This window comes from Myiozetetes cayanensis, unplaced genomic scaffold (assembly GCF_022539395.1).
Source record: "Myiozetetes cayanensis isolate MyiCay16 unplaced genomic scaffold, myiCay2020 scf6-25, whole genome shotgun sequence".
Classification (NCBI taxonomy): Eukaryota; Metazoa; Chordata; class Aves; order Passeriformes; family Tyrannidae; genus Myiozetetes; species Myiozetetes cayanensis.
The window spans coordinates 62,820,991-62,835,360 of record NW_026087853.1 but is presented as its reverse complement, the minus strand read 5'-3'; the positions used below and the strand labels follow the sequence as shown (position 1 = coordinate 62,835,360).

At 52.6% G+C, this 14,370-nt stretch overlaps 1 protein-coding gene across 17 annotated transcripts in view; it reads right to left on the bottom strand.

The window, feature by feature from the left end:
* FANCM (FA complementation group M) overlaps positions 1 to 14,370 on the bottom strand; it is a 316,043-nt gene that overhangs the window by 203,507 nt on the left and 98,166 nt on the right. Inside the window, exon 24 of one of the 17 annotated variants that reach the window (XM_050335692.1) lies at positions 3,403 to 3,423. The exons of the other annotated variants lie outside the window; for them this stretch is intronic. The gene's annotated coding sequence lies outside the window, so the exon portion shown is untranslated. Of the gene's footprint in view, positions 1 to 3,402; positions 3,424 to 14,370 lie in introns of those variants that run through there. 17 annotated transcript variants of the gene reach the window in all.

The following is a 14,370-nucleotide window of genomic DNA, read 5'->3' as shown; positions in this document are numbered from 1 at the left end:
TACCCTTTCCAGCACCCCAGAAATGTGTATTGGGAAGTATTAAAAAGGGCCCCTGTGAATTCAGACCTGCTCTCTGCACACACCACAAGGAGCTCCCAGACTCAGAGCCTTCCTTCAGTGGTTGGACAGTCCCTGGGGCTGGAGCTGCACCACCATCCTGGAGGGCCCTGCCAATCTCTGGCTCCACAGAACTTACTGTCCTTGGCAGAGGGACCTTCTCCGGTGCCCAGAGTGGGGGAAAGGGCATCTGTCCACTGTCCCATCCTCATGTTGTTTTTCCAGGTTCCAGCTGAGCCAGGGAAGGTCTCCAGCAGTGGGGCTGTCCCCTCATCCAGGTGTGTTTGTGAGATCAGGGAACACCACCAGCAAACTTCAATGTGAGCCTGACATGGAAAGAGCAAACAGGGAGAGTGTGAGAAAGGCTGGAAAAGCTCTGAGACCATCCAGTCCAACCAGCCCCAGCACTGACCCCTGTCCCCAGGTGCCACATCCACAGGGCTGTGAAATCCTCCAGGGATGGGGATCCACCCCTGCCCTGGGCAGCTGTGCCAGTGAAATCTTCCCCTGGCATAGCTGAGGCCGTTCCCTCTCCTCCTGTCCCTGTTCCCTGGGAGCAGAGCCCGAGCCCTCCCCCCCAGCTCCCCCCTCCTGTCAACCAACAAAAATTGAATTACACAAATGCAGGTGACAAGTTTTGCCTCTGACTCTGCTCTGCTGCAGGGGCTTGGCTGGAAGCCAAAGTGGGGAATATCCCTCTCAGTCTGTGCCTCTTCTCCCAGTCAGGGTGGGAATGAGGATTCCTGGAGAGGTGGATGCTGTGGTGCCAACACAAGTGATGTCGTGCTCTGGTGACCCCACACAAGATGTAGCAGGTGGAACCATCCAGGAGGGATCCATTTCTGGACAGGCCCCAGAAATCCGGTGTGATTTTGGCTCTGGAAGAGAAACCCCAGCCCAGAGCAGTTCCCACATTCCCGACACAGCAGCAGGGAAGGGAAGGGCCGTGCCAGGGAGAGGCCAGGGAGGCTGAGCTGGATCCTTCCCCATCCCCATCCCTCACAGGGCACGTTGCAAAGGCTTGGGAGCCAAATGGCAGATTCCCTGCGGCTCATCAACATTCCCTGGAACTCTCCCCTCGTTAATTTGTTGGCAAAATGCTGCGAGCTTGACAAGCAGCACAGGGCAGGAGTCAAACACTGCAGCCCCTGTGATTTCTGGGGAGATATTAAATTTGCAAGAGAACAGCCTTTCCCACAACCTCTGAGATTAAAAAGATGGGGAGTATTTTGCTATAATTGGTCTTATTCCTATTTGTGCTGCATTTATGAATAATATTAACTCACACAATTGGAGACATATGGTAGGAAGAAAATTAAAAAGTTACAGAAGGAAAATTAGCTGTGGGTATGTTTTGCATGTCTGGGAGATTTTCTTGGGAGGTTTCAAGCCATAAATCTCTTATTTTAGCTGCACATAAAAGCCAATACAGGTTTTAAAGACAGGAATTTGTTTCTCATTCTGTTGGCACAAGAATGGCCACTAATGGCACTGTCAAGTATTGGACAAGGCTCTCAGGGACAGGGTGGGGTTGTTGGGGTGTCTGTGCAGGGACAGGGCTCCGACTGGGTGATCCCTGGGGGTCCCTTCCAGCTCAGGAGGTTCCATGACTCTGTTCTAGGTTCAGTGGAGAGCGTGATGTGCTTGTCAGGATGGACCAGTCTGGGCCCTCGTGGAGTCCCTGGGGCTGGCAGGGACCTCTGGAGGGGGCCTGGTGTCCCCTCCCAGCTCCAGCAGGGTCACCCCAAACAGGCTCCCCAGGACCAGGGATGGTGGGGTTGGAGGATCTCCAGGGATGGAGACTCCACGACTCCTCTGGGCAGCCTGTGCCGCTGTGTTCCTGTCTTCAGGGGGAATGGCACGGCTTTTACGTGTGCCCATCACCTCCTGTGGGCACCACCCTCATCCCTCCCTCCCACCAGGCATTTATCCCCAGGGATAACACCCTGGGTCTCCTCCAGGCTCAGGAAGATGCTCCAGCCCCTTTACAGCCCTTCCCATGGAATCACACAATGACACAATGGTTTGGGTTGGAAGGGACATTCTAAAGGGCAGGAGGCCCTTCCTACAGAAAAGGTATCCAAAATAGGGTACTTGAGGGCAAACAGGGCAGGAGTTTCATTTAAGTGATCCATTTACCTGGATTCTGTTAAACTCCAAGAGCCAGGAGTGCCCCCACCAGAGATGAACATCAACACAACCCCTGGCTGGCTTTGGCCTCTTCCACCCTCCACCCAAGGGAAATTTCCTCTGGCTGTGTCATCTGCCCTGGAACAGGAATTGTTCTCCAAAGGGCACTTTGGAAAACAGGCCCAGCCCGTTTAGGGACCTCAGATCTCTTTGTGCTCCTCTCAGCTGAATGAAATGAGGTCTCAGGGTCCTCAAACAGTCCAATTAATGCCATTACAACAGAGTGCTCTGCAATAACGGCCTGGCACCAGCATGGAATTGCTTTTCTGGAACTAATGGGAATTCTTGCATTTCTAAGGGGGCACATTTAGTGCAGACATATGTTTTAGAGGCTCTCTCCCATTTGTAAATATTGCAAAGTGTTTATTCCAGGGGTGGGATGCAGCTTTCCCCACAGCCCAGCTGGTTTTCCTGGTGCTTGTCCAGCATTGCTTCTCGGGGATCCATTTGTGACTTTTCCAAGCTTTCCCTCCTCCTGCTGCCCAGAAACTCGAGGAGCTTTAATAATAGATAATAACTCCTGTAGCATTACCACCATTAAATGCTCCAGCAAAAGCTCACCGAGTTCAAATGACCAGAGATGTAAATCCAGACGGGACATCTCCAGTTTTCTCAGCTCAACAGACTGACTTTTCCAAGTATCCATTTTGTCTCACTTGTGCCCTGGGGGTTGTCTCAGAAGCTCTTCTGTTTCTCCTCTAATTGCCCTTCCATAAAACACGCCACGCTCCTCAATTCCATCTCCTGATCCCTCACCTTACATGGCACCTCAGCAGGAGTTGTTTGGCAGCTGCTCCGAAGTCTCGGGTGAGGCTCAGTCCTGGGGACATCTCCCCTGCCCCTGTGCTGCCCCAGAGCTGCTCTCATTCCCACCCAAAGCACAGGCTGTGTCCCCATGGGATGGGGCAGCAGCTGTGGGAAGAACCATCATCACTTGTGTCCCTCCTGCTGGAATTCACAGCAACAAAGGCACAGGACAAGGAGTCCTCAGCCAGGTCACTGCTGCTCCTGCTGGTGCTGCTGGATCATGGAATGGTTTGGGTGGGAAGGGACCTTACAGCCCATCCAGTGCCACCCCTGCCATGGGCAGGGACACCTCCCACCAGCCCAGGGTGCTCCAGCCTGGCCTTGGACACTTCCAGGGATCCAGGGGCAGCCACAGCTTCTCTGGGCAACCTGTGCCAGGGCCTGCCCACCCTCCCAGCCAGCAATTCCTGCCCATCTCAGGTGCCCAGCCAGGCTGTAATCAGTGCTCAGTGTCCCCTCCCCTTCCCTGGCACACAGGGACACTGCCTGGGCCAACCTTCATTTGAAGAGCAGATGAAATGTCCTGTTGGCACTTGGACACACCCCATGGGGGGGAGTTCTGCAACTCTTCATTGTGCTGCACAGAATATTAGAGATTTATTAAGCATTTGATGTTGCTGCCCAGCCCTGGGTGATTGTTCTAATCGCTCAGAGCGTTTCCCACACTTTTCCCCCTTGAACCTGCCTCAGGAGGGGGGAGGACACATCCTCATCAGGAGCCCATGGAGCTGCTGCAGTGGGGCCAGAGGAGCCCCTGGGGGTGCTCAGAGCATGAACAGGCTCTTCCTGAGCAGTTCAGCTGAGCCCCTTCAGCTCCTGATCCTGCTGGTTTAGCCCTGGCTGGGAGAGCTGCTGCTTTCCCCTAAATACACTTGGAAACCAAAGCCAAAAATCCTGAGCAGGTTGAGGCCCCCAGAGCCTTTTGAGGGCTCAGCTGTCCAGTGGCTTTACCTGCAGCTGAGCTGCTTTGTTCTATTTCCAACCCAGGCAGAAGGATTAGACTTAGAAATGGGGGGCAGGGGGTGTATTTGGAGTCTCTGAATCATTATCTGTGTCTCTCCAGTGAGAGATTTGGTGTCTTTTTGCCACCTTTCCTCTAAAGGAAGGGCAATCAGCAAACCCTTTTTACCCATTTCAGTGAAATCACCACCTGGAGACCCCAGCAAGGCCATTTCCTGCGTTTGTGCTGGAACAGCAGGGCCTGGGGGAAGCTGCTGGTGCCAATATCTCAAATATCCATAGTTAAATACGAGCCCAAGGGGTAAATGCTCATCCTGTGAGCCTAATGATGCTCCTGGAGAGGGGAGGACTTCCTTACAGAGCTGCTCCATGGAGCTGTGGGAGCAGGATAATGGCATTTCACAGGCCACAATTAGGGAGGGATGTGGAAAAAGGTGTCAAGGAAAGCAATGAACGGGGCCATTTATTTCTCCTTGTTCTCTCCACGTCTCCCATGCTCCCCTTAGGCTCAGGTTTCTTCACAAGCAATTCGTTCTTGTGACTTGTCATTTTAACAACTGCTCACGCTTTTAAAGGACATTTCCAGGGGAAAGAAACCCATGGAAACAAATGCTGCTGAGCTGCAGTGGAAAATGGGAAATATTTTCCTTTTCTCTCCCTTTAGCAGTGACAGAACCATCTCCTGCCAGCCAAATGATCTCCCTGTTATTAAATAACTCATTAAGGGCTCAGACAATCCATGGCCTGCAGGGTTGCTTTGCAGGAGCTGAATTCCATCCCTGCTCATTCCTGTCACTGGGATGGAGAATTTGACAGGAGTAATTTGAGGGTAAAGGAGGAGAATTCTGTTGTCTGTCATAAACTGTGCATTGAAGTTTCACCAGCCACCACTGGCTCCTTGTATTTCTGGGAGAAACAGGTCCATATGTATTTTAACCCCCACAGGGGCCCTGTCCTGTAGCACACGATGGGAGATGAACTTTGCTGACCTCCCTCAGTGCTCTGGCAAATTAAATGTCCTTAAACCTCCTGCTATCGACCATGAAGGCCACAAAGCTTTTATTATACTCTTAAAATAAAAGACAAGCACTGTGGTGCCTTGTTTTTTCATATTCTGTGCATCACCTGTGACTGAAAATTGACTTATGGATCCCAGTTATTCCAAGGAAACCCCTTCCAGGCCGTTTCTTACACGTGAACTTTTCCCACCTCCTGCAGGTCAAGTGGAGCGAGGCCTCCTCTGAAACAGCATCACGTCCCACTGGTCTGGTTGGTGCCAGTCAGAAACTTCAGGTCTTTTCCCAAGTCTTCAGGGACCCAAGGCTGTGGAATTCAATGCAAATGGAAAAGCTCATTTCCCTGGAAAATCATGGACCTCATGGAGCCCCACATCCCTGCTGCCCCCACAGATAAAACCCCAATGGTTTGGGTTGGAAGGGACCTTAAATCCCACCTCATTGCACCCCCTGCCATGGGCAGGGACATCTCCCACTATCCCAGGTTGCTCCAAGCCCCGTCCAACCTGTCCTGGAAATCCTTTAGATCCCAGGGCTGGACGTTCATGAACAAGCAGGAGCCTGGAGGAGAGTTTTGGGGGAAATGTGTGTGTGGAAGGGAAGGAATAAAGAATGGGGACCACCAGGAAAGCTGCATAGAAGCACCAGGATAAAGGGAATTCAGAAAACCAGGGAATCCCAAAGAAAGGAGACACTGAAGAATGATCCCACAAAGTGCATCAGAGACCTGGGAAGAAGAAACAGGGAAGATCAAACAGGGACTGTCAGAGCTGGTGCAGGAGTCAGGGAGAAGGGAAGATGGGATGGACTGCCCTGGAATTCCAGGAGTACACAGAGCTGGGAGCACAGCAGCTCCCTGAGGGGGCACTGCAGGGTCCTGAGGGAGTCACATGGAACATGAGAACACAAATGTCATTTCTGTCCTTACCTTGGAGACCTCTCAGACTCTCAGAGCTTCTGTAGTTACATCCCAAACAACTTAGAGTGGTTTGGGAATCTGGGAAGTGGTGGCAGCTGACAATAAACCACTCTGAGAAGGAAAGACATGGAAACCAATGAAGTAAAAGTAGCCAAAGGCCATGTACACGATCCAAACAGCTGGATCATGGCATTGTTCCATCACAGCCCCTCCAAACCATATTCCTGAGCAGGAGGGACCACAGGACACCCAGGAGATCTCCTGCTGGGAGCCCTTGTATGTCACCACTGTCTCCATATCGTGGTCTGGACATAATTCTTCAAACACAGGCCAAAGCCAATAATTAGCTCAGTGTGTAATTATCTCTTTCAGCACCTCTGCAGTTCAGACTCTGGGAGGAATTTATTTCCTGAAGGGCTTCGGAGGGTTTTGCAAGTACAGAATGAAATTTGTTAACTGTTAATAACTCCCAAATTAGCTCATTTATTAAGGGTTGGAAATAACTCAGCCCTGTCAGCCGCAATCAACAAGTTATCTGGGAATGTAAAGAGGCAAAGAAACAAAAGAACATTTAACCCTTTCCCCAGTCCAAGGCAGGGGGAGGACCAGAGATATCAGAGGATGTCTCAGTTCCTGGCTGGGAGGGTGGGCAGGCCCTGGCACAGGTTGGCCAGAGAAGCTGTGGCTGCCCCTGGATCCCTGGAAGTGTCCAAGGCCAGGTTGGAGCACCCTGGGCTGGTGGAAGGTGTCCCTGCCCATGGCAGGGGTGGCACTGGGTGGGCTTTGAGGTCCCTTCCCACCCAAGGTGTTCTGTCATTCCGTGACTCTGCTGGACCCTCTGAGCTTGGTCACCAGTTGGTTTTATTTGGGGCTTTTCCTCTTTGGGCACTGCACGAGGAGTTGCTGTAGAGTTCAACTCCTTTCCCAAGGCAGCCCCCAGGTCTGACTGACACGAACTCCCCGGTGCAGGATGCTGTGGGGTGACAGCAGGAGCCAAACAGGAACAAACACACAACTACTGAGCAAATCACTCCCATTTGGGAGCCCTCAGAACAAACCTGCAGGTCTTGTGGACCCACAAGGGGGGTCCTGGCTGTGCCCTGGCTCTCTGCCCCTCTCTCACTCCTTTGTCCTGCTGTCCCATGGCCCCTGTGCCCTGCCTGGCAATAAATATTGTACCTTGGAAGCCCTTCCACAGTGCCCGTGTCCCGTGGGAGCACCAGGCAGACCCAGGGCAGCAGTTTAACAGGGGAGCATCGTGGATGTGACAGGAATGTCACATTCACTTGGTGAAATAAGGGCAGCAAATTGACTGCAGGGCTGTGGGGAAACCTCTGAGTGCTGCAAGCCTAATGGGTTATCCCAGATATACCCAGAGCAGCTCCAAGGGGCTGCAGCAGCAGTGACAGGAGCCAGAGTGTCCCTAATGAGCAGCACAGTCACTGGGACTCACTGAGTGCACCCTCTGACCCACCACGAGGGCAGGGAACAGCTCTGGGAACTCAAACTCCCACTGAACTCAAGCTGGGGAAGGGGCTGGAGCAGCAGGAGCAGCTGAGGGAGCTGGGGGGCTCAGCCTGGAGAAAAGGAGGCTCAGGGGGGCTCGGGCTCTGCTCCCAGGGAACAGGGACAGGAGGAGAGGGAACGGCCTCCAGCTGTCCCAGGGCAGGGGCAGGTTGGATATTAGGGGGAAAAATTAATGGAAAAGGTTGTAAAGCAAAGTGCTGAGTGCAGTGGTGGTGTCCCCATCCCTGGGAGTGCCCAAAAACCGTGTGGGGGTGGCTCTTGGGGACGGGATTTGGTGGTGAACATCATGGTGCTGGTTGAGAGTTGGACTTCAAGGTCTTTTCCAACCTCAGCAATTCCACGATTCTGCTTCACAAACACGTGAAAGAAAAGTACAAAGGACACCCTGACCCACAGGCTCTCAGGCCACAGGTGGTCCCTGTGAACTCCCGTGGGCACTGCAGGGAGCTGGGCACTCCAGGCAGCACCATCTCCCTGACAAATGGCTCAGCTTTATCTCCAAACACACACAACACAAAGCACCCTGATAAGGGCAAGGAATTTGTTTACTTCTAATGGATTCCTGCCACTGGGAACTGAAATAAATGTCCTGTCAGTTTTTAATAAATATCCACACCTGCGTTATCTCTGGTGTTAATCTGAGGAAGCTGAAGCTGCCTAATAAGAAGTAATAATATTTATTTTAACCTCTCCAAATCCTCAATGACACAGAGGAACGTGCCTATTCCCAACTCCACGGGGTCTGTAATCCATTCCAGTATTTTGAAATATTACTTGAGGCCATTTGTTATCCCTTTGGATCAACATAGAAATAAACTGTAAATACGGGTTTTTTTGGTCAGACCCAAAAGGTTACAGACTTTATGAAGCTTTGACCATGGTAAAGGAGATGCTGGAGGACTCCTCTCCAAGCTGTATCCAGTGGGATGATCACTTCTTATCTGAGAACTCAATTTAAACCCATCCAAATCAGTAATAAAACACCTTTAAAGCCAATCTTTGCCAGTGATTTGAAATGAGAGTTCCCTGCAGAGAGACTCAACACGTCTTAATCTGCTACGTGGGGCCTGTAAGAACATTTAACATGAAAATCTATCAGCTCCCAGGTCACTTTGCTGAACTCAGGGAAGAAACTGCTGTGTTGATAGAGGAGAAGGAATTGCAACTGAAAGTGAGGGAAGAGGGGCAGGAAAATGTTTGTATCAAAAATAGTGTGGGCACAGCCCCAGGGCAGGGACTGTCCCTGTGCTGGCACTGCTGGGGTGGCACCTCCAGCGCTGGGGGCACTTCTGGGACCCTCAGATAGAGAGACCTGGAGGGGCTGGAGCGTGTGCAGGGAAGGGAACAGAGCTGGGAAGGGGCTGGAGCAGCAGGAGCAGCTGAGGGAGCTGGGGGGGCTCAGCCTGGAGAAGGAAAGGGTGGTCAGGCCCTGGCAGGGGCTGCCCAGGGAGGTTTGGAGTGCCCAGCCCTGGAGGTGTCCAAGGCAGGCCTGGCCGTGGCACTCAGTGCTCTGGGCTGGGGACAAGGTGGGCATCGGGCACAGGGGGATCCATGGGCTGGGAGGGCTTTTCCAGCCTCAGGGATTCTGGGATTCCAAGTTTGGAACTGGCTGCTGATGGTGATGCATGCACACAGGGCAGTGAAATGTGCCTTCTGACTTTCCTACAGCTCAGTGGGATCAGTGCCACGGAAGGAGCAGGACTGGGATCCACCAGCACAAAACTCTGCAGAACTTTGGAGGGTTTGATCAGCCAGAATTTCCAGCCTAAATAAAGTTTCCAGCTTCCCCTTGCAGTGACCCCCTGCTGACACACCCCCTGTTCCCAGAGCTGAGCACTGCTGAGCACTCAGACCCATCTCCAGGGGAGTCCATAAAATAAACCAGCACTCGCAGGAGAGAGCAGGAACCTTGATCCGGCAGGAAAACCTTCAGAGCAGGGGAGAGCACATCTTACAGGCCAGAAGGCTCCCTTAGGAAATGCAGGGGAAGCAGGGACTGAGTGCTGACCAAACTGCCTGGTTTGGGTGAGACAGCTGGGCGTGCAAAGCAAGCGGAGCTGAAGGTTTTGAGGATTGGTGACCAGAGCTCAGGGTGAGCAGCTCAGGTGGCACCTGAGATAACTGAGATGAACTGGGCACTCAGGGCAGGGCAGAGCCCTCCAGGCTGACAGCTGAAGCAGTCATGGGAACAACTTCCATCAGAGAAAGGTGACAGACTGGGATCAGGAGAGCGAGGAGACAATCCAAGGGGGAAGAGCCTCCCTGGGAGAAGGATACTGTGATGGACCAGGACTGTCACTGCTCCCGTGGGAAGCGTTAACTTGGGGTGCTGCAGGGGAAAGGGCAGCCAGCAGTGGGTGTTGTCACTGCTGCAGCTGCTTCTGGAGGCAGCAGCCCATGGCAGCTCCAGGGATAGCAGGGCTCCAGCACCGCCCCTGGGAATGTCCCCCCATCCCTGTCCCTGGCACAGGGGGAGCTGGCAGGGCACAACGGGCAGATCTGGGGAAAATGGCAGACAAGGGGGTGCTGAAAGAAAGGAAAATATAAAGAATGCTGATGAGGGATGTCAGGATCAGGAGCTGATCCCATCTTAATCCTTCTCATTTTTCAATGGAAGTTGTTCATATCAAAAAATGAGATTTTGGGATCGAAAATTATTAGCATTTGGTTGTGTATAAAGTAGCAAGGTTTGGTAAGGATGTTATCCCATCTTCTCCTGTTGTGCCTTACTCCCTTGGCTCAGGTTAGTCAAACTTTGCCAAAGGAGTAGTTTATGTGAATTTTAAGCATTTTCTAAAACACCAAATCTGTGGAGGAGGAAGAGAGGAGGCACCAGAGTGGGCACGGCCTCCGTGGGCAGCCCCCTGACTGGGCACCAGGCCATCATGATGGCACTGAGTCACTGGTGCTCCCTGCACACACTGCTGCTTCCCAGCACTGCCAGGCCTTGGCTTTAATGCACCTCTGATGTGGGACAGATGGGATCCACGCTGTGGAAGCTGAGGAGGGAACCTCCAGGTGACCTGAGCAGCAGAAGTGACCTTGGGCATGAAGGTGACAGATAAAAGTGCAGCTCTGGCTGTTCTGAGGCAAAGGAAGCCTTGGCCATGAGAGCAGGGGGATCCAGACTCTCCTTGTCTGAACTCCCCGTGGGCAGAGCAGTGGATGTGGGAAGGGATGGGCACAGGCACAGCTGGTGGGGGGTGTGACCATGATAACCAAAATGCTGCTTCTTGGACAGGATTTGCCATTTCACTGATCACAGAATCACCAAGACAGAGCTCTGAGATCACCAAGTCCAACCCCTGCCCCAGCATGGCGTGTTCACCATGTTCTGAAGCACCACATCCCTGTTTTTTGAACACTTCCAGGGATGAGGACTCCACCACCTCATTTGCTGCAACCTTCCAGAAGCCCAGACCGTTCCCGTGCTTTCAGGACCCAAGGCATTACCACACCTTTGGGATCAAACACTCACCTTGCCAACACTGAACCAGAACTCTCACTGTGTTTCTCCAAATGGAAAATCAGTTCTGAACTCAAGCCATCCTGACATTTTTGGAGTGACCAGGGACCCTCTGTCAGTCTTGGAGAGCTCTCACAAACTATTTCCATTTTCAGGCAGTGCCCTTTCTGAGGACTCTCTTCCAAACCCTTCCCAAAGATCTGTGCTCTCAGTGCCTTCCCTCTGCATCCCCTGCACAAAAGCTCTGCCAGCCTTTTCCTCCTCCATCCAATTGTGCAGCTCTCATTTGAACTTTTTAATGGATGCACTTCAGGAAACTCAGCCCTTTGGATCTCATTCCTCATTAGCTGGGGAAGGCTCATCTTTTGTCTTGGCTCAGTTCGGCTCCTCTGTGTGTGATCTGTGGGAGCTGAGCTGGGCTGGCCATTCCTAATCCAATTATCCCATTGTGTTCCCTTCTCCTTGTCAGGGACCTCCTGTCTTCTTTACACAACATGAAAGACACCCTTAAACCCTAGCACAAATCAGTTCACACGTTAATATTGCCTGAGGCTGCCCAGATCCCTCTGCCTGACCGGCTGGGAGAGCTGGGGGCTCACCCGGAGAAGAGAAGGCTCCAGGGAGACCCAAGAGCCCCTTGCAGGGCCTAAAGGGGCTCCAGGAGAGCTGGAGAGGGACTGGGGACAAGGCATGGAGGGACAGGACACAGAGAATGGCTTCTTACTGGAAAAATGTAGATTTAGATGGGATATTGGGAAGGAATTGCTGGCTGGGAGGGTGGGCAGGCCCTGGCACAGGTTGCCCAGAGAAGCTGTGGCTGCCCCTGGATCCCTGGAAGTGTCCAAGGCCAGGTTGGAGCACCCTGGGCTGGTGGAAGGTGTCCCTGCCCACAGCAGGGGTGGCACTGGATGGGCTTTGAGGTCCTTCCATCCCAAACCATTCCAGGATTCCCTGATAATCGCCCTTGTAGCTTTACACCCTGGTTCCTGATCAGAGAGCTCTGCTCTGCTCTGGGCTTTGTGTTGATGGCTCAGCCACTGCAGAGAAGCTTTAAACGCCACAACCCCTCCCTGGCTGCTGGCAGAGCCACGAAGTTATTGCAACAAGTTTTATAAGGGTGCTACGAGACACAGGGTGCATTTTGGAGCTGTAAAACTCAGCCCTGCCTCATTCCCCTTATTGGTTCCAGGGTAACAGGATTGCAGCTTCCACACAGCACTGCAATGAATCCACGGAACAGCCTGGAAATGAACCCTCCTGACTGGGAATGGAATCCTACCAGGACACAAACCATCAGCTGGGGCCCGATCCAGACTCACAGGGACCAAGGCAGATGAAGCCTCCGTGTTCTCTGAGCCTGGGACAAGGTTTGCATGACCTTAAACCATCAGTGATTTAAACCCTGCCTGTTTCAGCTGCTCTTTGTGAGTGGTTTGCTCATTCAGAGCTGGGGACCAACAGTGTAAACAATGTTCATTAATAAGGAAATAAATCCTTTGCAGGCACTGCAGGGATTTCAATGAATTTTAAATCTTCCAAACCACATCTCTCGCTCTGTAAGAATTACAGCAGTGAATCGATTTGCCTTGATTCTGGGGATTCATTTACTTGGTTCCTTCTAATAAAAGGAACCCCAGGTGTTTATTAGTTGAACAGCTTATTTACAGCAGTTCCCTTAAATTATGAACAGGGAGTGAAGGCAAACTGTTCCTGGGAAGGGTGTTGTGAGACCCCTGGCAGTTGTGAGGCACCAAGTGTTGGTGTTGAGGGAGGCTGGGGCTCCTCCAGGAGGACAGGGAGCCACAGCCTGCTCTTGCACACAGGAGTGGCTGCACTGCACTCAAATTCCCTCACAGCCCCTTCCCACATGGACTGAGGGAAGCTGCTGGTAATGCTCATGACTCACTCCCAGCAGCACATTACGGGACCTGGCTGCCTGGAAACCCCCTGCCTGTGCCCTAAATGGGACAGCAACAACGGGCTTCCTGCTCGGGCAAAGATAATCCTGACAGCCCAGGGGAATGGGATGAATCCCTGTGTTTGATGATCCCCTGACAGCCCAGGGGGAATGGGATGAGCCCCTGCTGTGTCTGTGTCCAGCCTGCACCACGTGGGCTCACTGGCCATGGCTGGCACCCATCACAGCACTGAGATCAGCGCAAGCCAGCGGGGTCGGACCCATCCCTGTCCAGCCTTGTCCCCTCACACCCATCCCTGTCCAGCCTTGTCCCCTCAGCAGGATCTCCCTGGGGCTGGCCTGCCCAGGGCTGAGCCCTCAGTGTTTCTCAGCCCTGACCTGGTGAGTTATTGAGCCCAAACCCACAGCTGGGTTCTGTTCTGCTCATCCATTGGCTGTGGCACCGACTGGTTTGGGCACTGATGAACCCTGAGCACAAGGGAATGGGGAAATCTCCCCTCATCCACATCTACTGCTGCAGTTTCCTCACTCTGGGCTCGTTCCATATCCCTGGAGTGTGCAAGACCAGGTTGGATGGGGCCTGGAGCAACCTGGGCTGGTGGAAGGTGTCCCTGCCCATGGCAGGACAGGAGTGGCACTGGAGGGGTTTTGAGATCCCTTCCCACCCAACCAATCTGGGATTCTCTGATTCTATTAAATTTTATTCTCAGGGGTTTAATCTGGAGCTGAAGCCCATTCAGAAAGAATGAGAGAAAAAGAATCATGGAGCTCATCACATCCAGCACTGCCAAGGCCACCACTGCCCAATGTCCCCACGTGTCACATCCACAGGGCTTGGAAATCCCTCCAGGGATGGGGATCCACCCCTGCCTTGAGCAGCTGTGCCAGGGCTGGAAAACTTTTCCATAAGGAACAATTTCCTAATATCCAATGAAAATGTATTGTTTTCCATGTGACAGCTGGAAGGAACTACAACAGGTCAGGCATCGTCTCTCAGTATTTCCCTGTATGTTATCAGGTTGTTGGAAGAGGAAGAAGTTCCCAAACACTTCCAAACAACTGCTGGCTACAGAAAAATACTTCCTGGAAAATCCACAGGTGTAGAATCCCAGGCTGGTTTGGGTTGGGAGGACCTTGAAGCCCATCCAGTGCCAGCCCTGCCATGGGCAGGGACACCTTCCACCAGCCCAGGTTGCTCCAAGCCCTGTCCAACCTGGCCTTGGGCACTTCCAGGGATCCAGGGGCAGCCACAGCTGCTCTGGGCACCAATTTTGGGAGTGGGTTGTGCAGAGCAGGATCTCAGAGAGGAAAAAGGCAGGATCCAAGATCAAGTCCTGCTGTGGGCAGAGGAACTCCAATATCTACAATCTACACCCAACCCACACCCTGCCACAGCTCCACATCTGGTCCTTCATCTCCTGCTCAGCTTTGGCTGAAACACCCACAAGATTAGACATGTATTAACCAGGACAAACAGCATTTTCCCAGGATCCCATTTCCATGGGGATCC